A 5,726-nucleotide genomic window follows, 5' to 3' on the forward strand; every position below is an offset into this window, starting at 1 on the left:
CCAATCTGCAAAAAAGTGACAGAATATAGAAAAATGCTTATGATTAATGTCTGCTGAATTTTAGGTTTTCGTGACATTACTAGCTTCTCTTTACTACAGTATATCTCAGATGTTAGTAATTAAAGTGTACACTCGATAGTGATAAATATTAGTAAGTAAACATTACCAGTAATGCGGCAGTGTGCATCACATCATTTCTTAAAATTATTCAGAAATTAAGGACAGCTTCAGTATTCATTGAACTCTGAAATTGTGAACTCCTAAATGCCTCAGTCAAGTAAATACTTAATGAAATATAATATACAACTTGTTATACAGTTTTTCTTTTTTCTTTTTAAAGAAATAACTCCATGAAACCTAGTTAGCATGAGCAGGATCCAAGTTCCATTCTTATGAAAATTTCCCTGAAACTGGTATTTTATTTTTCTATGTACAAGATTTAGAAATCTACTTAACAGAAATTACCTCTTCCGGCTTGTGGCCCCTCTAATACTCATTTACAAAAAATCAGTATGGATGGGGAATTAAAAGAGCACAAGCCTGGTAAATAACTTTTATTTATTTATATATATATATATATATATATATATATATATATATATATATATATATATATATATATATATATATATATATATATATATAAAACTAAAAGGCATTGTTACCATATATATTGTGTCATGAATACCTCATTGCACCTTTTTGTGCAGTAAATTGAGGAATGAAGAACTGGATTGTTAATCATAAGCACTTGTTACTGAGCAGAGCGCTATATAAGAATAAACTGAACTGAATAATGAGCAATATGTTGTTATCATCAGGGCACATTTGTTTGTTATGTCTTATTTCTTTTATATGGTATAGTTACAGTGTTATAGATACTTGATTAAAAATGCATCACAGGGTTGAATGTTAAAAATAATAGTGATATTTCCAATTTGCATAAAGAGCCTCCTTACAAATAGAAATACTGTGATGCTGCTGAAGATGTTAACATTTATTAGGATCAAGATAAGTAATAGACATTACAACTTTATAGAGCATTTGTCATATACGTAAATATTAGTCAGGTTGAGCAATTATTGATCTAAAGTAACTAAAGGGACCAAACTCATTGAACTGTCTAATCACATTTAACAGGGTATTGTTGTTCAGTTTACTAAATAAACGCATCATTAGGAACATATGATGATAATTTCATGCAAACAAGACTGTTTCATATGTTTCTTTTGTGAGTGGTAAACATCTGATATTCTAAAAATTGCATTATACCAAATGAAAATGCAGTGTGGATGCACAGATACATTGGTATGGTGCCTAAAACAGACTCATGTGCTGGCACGAAGCATTTTCTGCTCACATTTGACTCTCGGCACACTTCCCAAACAAAATCCTGGAATGCTGTCACTAGTTTAAATAATTAAGAAAATATTTCTTTAGTTATAAAGAAGATAAATATTTTTCTTTTAAAATATTGTAAACTTTTACCTGATTTATTTGTGGTTTGTAAAATAAACATACCAATGGCTTTTAATCAGAATGTTCTATATTATTGCATTCTTTAAAAAAAAATTTTTTAAATAAAAAAAAGTATTTATTTTCCATTACCTCCCAGATGGCCAGTTACCCTGTAAAAAGAAAAAAGAGTTTCTCCATAAGTCTGTGAGTCCCTGTTGCATTACTGCTTACACGTACAAGCATATCTCTTACCTGTGTGGATGATACGGTTCAAGTAGGCTTTTTGAGCTATAGATTCATAGAATGTTAATTGAATATTTCACATAGTATACAATGTGCAGTACTGTGATAATAAATAACATAAAAATGGTTGTAGTTAAAATGTAATGCACTCACTGTTCTATTTATTGTAATGTTGTTTTGTTTTATTTATATATCAACATATGTATATTCATGATCACCAAATTACAATAAATATTATTTTAAATATTGTTAAATATGTGTGTATGTAAAAGTATAAAATGGTATCATTGGTGTCAAAGATCAATGTGGTAGGGAGCATTGCTTTCTCCCTCAGTTTCCCCCGTATGCCCGTGTACATGCGCTGCCTCTAAGATGCCATCCTCTACCTACCTAAGTAGCCTTTCTGCTATTTAGTTGTACTGGAGAGTCTTAAACTGGCACATTGTGGGTGTATCATTGCCCTTAGGGATGGACTGGTTTTCATCAGGTCTGTCTCCTTGAATTGCAACCATGAGCTGATTTTCAGTGTAACTTAAATACTGAGCTCATGTTTGTTCACTGTATGCGCAATGCCTTACTAACCCACACGTAGAGGTGCGCCTCTCCTCTTCTCTGCTTAAGTTAAGTGACAGTTTGCTTGCATTGCGTAATTTTATGATTACAAAGATTGTTTAACTTGTCAAGTATGACTTCAAGCAGTAGCATTTGAGATCTGTTTTTATGACAGGATCAGCATTAGATATATAAAAGAAACACCCATGTGAAATAATTCAATCAGTAATTGAGGTTGCATGGAATGTTTCTCTGTTTTAAGACAAAAGATTTTGAAAATTCCTCGGTGCGTATCAAATGGAAGTTTTCCAGATTTTAAAAAAAGTGCTCATTGTGCTTTCTCTGCGAATTTTGAACCTTTGTGACAAATGTCCTAGAAGTATAAATGAACCAAATTTCAACAGAGTCAGTCCACTGGGAGCAGAGTGGCGTCCTCTAGATGGACAGACACGACAACAGCCGTTAATGTGATTTTTCTATAGAAGGGGGTTGGAAGTTGTCGGACTTTTTCTGTGGCAGTGGGAAAATTGAGGAAAGTGACAACTGTTTTGTAAGATCAATGAGCAGCCTGCATCTTTAAATGGCTCTCAAATCTTCCACACATGTAGCCTTCATCTCTTTTGCTTGATGATTCATAAAGATGACCCCAGGATTTGTGAATTGTGCAAGTTTTGTATCCTTGGATTTCGGATAAGACAGCTTATCCGGGAAAAGGTAAAAAAATGTTTCACACAGGTGCATGACTGTTTGTGTGCGTATGTGTGTTTTATTTACCTGAATGATTTATTGATCATTGGATTTTGTTTAGACGACTTGTTATGTGTGTTAATTAAAGTTCTGATACAGAAGCCTTTCTACACTGACACTGAACTTTTTTTTTTTTTGAAGGTTTCAGAAATTTCTTTTAGGTGTGACATGAATCAGTGTGCTAACAGTTTCATTCTGATGGTAAGGACCAAACTTCACCAGATTTATATTGGACAGGGTCTGAGTGGTCGCTTTCAAACAGGCCATCCCCATTCTCCTTTAATTTAGCCACTTGTATCACTTTTTTTCTCCCAGCTTCATGCTGCACATGCGCTCAAAACTCCTTAAAAAAAAAAAAAAACAATCAGACTTTTATCAATGCTCATGTACACGCTGTATGTTGAGTACCTACAAATGTTCCCTGAATCACACATGAATTAAGAAGTCCGGCTTTCACTCGGGGTGTCAGACATGCTGAGCCGGACACGGCAGGGTGTCTGGAGCTCCATTTGGCACTAATCCACCTTTCTCGCTCAGCTTTCCTTATTCCTTGCATTGCTTTGAAACCAGAGAGGTGGCAGAATGAGACACCAAAGCCTCCCCCCTACACCCCCACAAGCGCGGAGCCGAGCCTTCTGAACCTTCGTTTAAAAGCGCCTTGTTTATCTACATATTTGGATAACCTCGAATTGATCCGTCCAGGCTTCTTAAAAGATTACGGGCCTCGTCTGTATCCCATAATGCACACACACATCACTTTGTTGCCAGTCAATGAAAGCAGAAAATCCTCTGCCTGAAATCTGATCCCCTTAGCTGCAATCCCTGATCATCAAAATATTGAGGTTGTATCGAGACAGATGTGGGACGCCCTACTGCTCCTTCTTCTGTGCTGTGGTCATGGGTGTGCCTTCAACACCTCTCTGTTTTTATTCAACATACATGATCTTGCCTGCTCATGGAAAATACCTTTGGGTGTGAAGATATAATAACGTAACGTCTGCGCTTTGTTAATATACCCAAATGACAGGACAGGGCCTGGCATGCAGTGCCACAAACCTAAGTAGCGCGGACGAGACAGCGGCAGATCTTTATGAGGTTTTAGGGAATTTGGGGCACAAATTCACATTTTGCTTCCTGAAAACTATTGCGTGCATCTTATCGATTGTGACCTGCTGATCACAAAAATCACTTTAAAATTGTCCAATCACACATTTTATGGCATTCGTATATTTTAGCGATTTCCTCTTGTATTATTAGTATACATGAACTGTACAACTACCACCGCTGGACCCACTTGGCGGTGCACTTCAGGTGGACCCAGTACTGTGATGTTAGAAAGAACTGGCCATCCTGTAAGGGCATAAGTGTGGCACACAAACCACTCGTCAGCCCCACAAAGAGATTTTTGCCTCATCTTTATATTAAAACTTGGGCTGATGGAAACGTTTCATGAAAATGATGAACAGGGAAGTGTGAAGGTTTTTGATATTTTGGGCAGATGCTTCCACAGTTCCATTAAGGGTGGCATTTTAGTTGGTCCACACATCAAACACATCATCAGTGACCAGTGGTTTGAGGATCTGCTAGTGGGTCCTTAGGAAATCACGTGGAAGCCATTCAAGGATGTTGCTGAGAGCTGCAGAGTACCAAACTGCGCCCAGCTGGTTGATGACAGCTTTCAAGTGCAACAAGACACTAAAGATTCGCTTTCTGCATTCACACTGCTGTTCTTGGTGCAGTTGGTGATGAACATGGCGAAAGGATGCACCAGGACATTGCGATGACGAAAAAGTGGCATCACACCAAGTGGAATCCGTCAATGCTTGGCCGCCTATTGTTGGACTGTGAAACGCGAAGCAGCAGATGCTGACAACAAATGAAAATTAGCAGCACAACATTTTGAGCTCAATGGAATGAATGTCATAGTAGCGCTAACCATCGAGCTACCCCTTCAACGAACTCGCTTAGTGATAAGGAAACTGAAAGTGCCACTTGTGTGTTCCTGTCAGCGTTTAGCCTGCCTGGTATTCCCACCCTTGGTAAAATCCCGGAAAACGCAGGACCTGAGGCTTCAACGCCCTACTGGCAGTGCTTACAGATTAGAAATGGAGACGCGTGAGCAGTGAAAGGCATCGTATAAAATGAGGTTTGTTTATATGTTGTCTTGCAAAGTAATGATTTTTTTTTCTTACATCATAACCTTCTGGGTGGCACAGTGGGTACAACTGTAACCCATATCTGTTATGTGCAGTTTTATTTATGGCTACAGGCAACTTTGCCTGGGCGCTTCACCAGTCACAGCTTTGTGGTAAAGTGGAAAAGCGAAAAACACAAACAGGACATCTGGGCTAGCGTTTACCAGAAGGCACAGGGGAGACTCCAAAGTCTACTGGGGGAAAAAAAGGGGTCCTGTGGTCCGATGAAACCAAAATTGAGCCTTTGGGTCATCAGACTACATTTGGACGCTGCACATTATCAACCACACAGCATGTGTATCGTGAAGTAGGGTGGTAGCAGCATCGGGCTGAGTGGGGGGCTGCTTGTCTAATGAATGCCCCAAAACCTGATGGGGTCCACAAGAAACCTGTGGGAGAAAATTTGTTTTACAGCATAGAACCAACGCTACACAAAGGCTGATCGTTCGCAATCACCATCAGACGGACCTGGAGCCGTTTAGCAAAGAAGTATTGAGAGAAAATGGCAGAGCGCAGATGGACAAAGGTGAA

Source organism: Polypterus senegalus, chromosome 12, assembly GCF_016835505.1.
Source record: "Polypterus senegalus isolate Bchr_013 chromosome 12, ASM1683550v1, whole genome shotgun sequence".
In the NCBI taxonomy this organism is placed as follows: Eukaryota; Metazoa; Chordata; class Cladistia; order Polypteriformes; family Polypteridae; genus Polypterus; species Polypterus senegalus.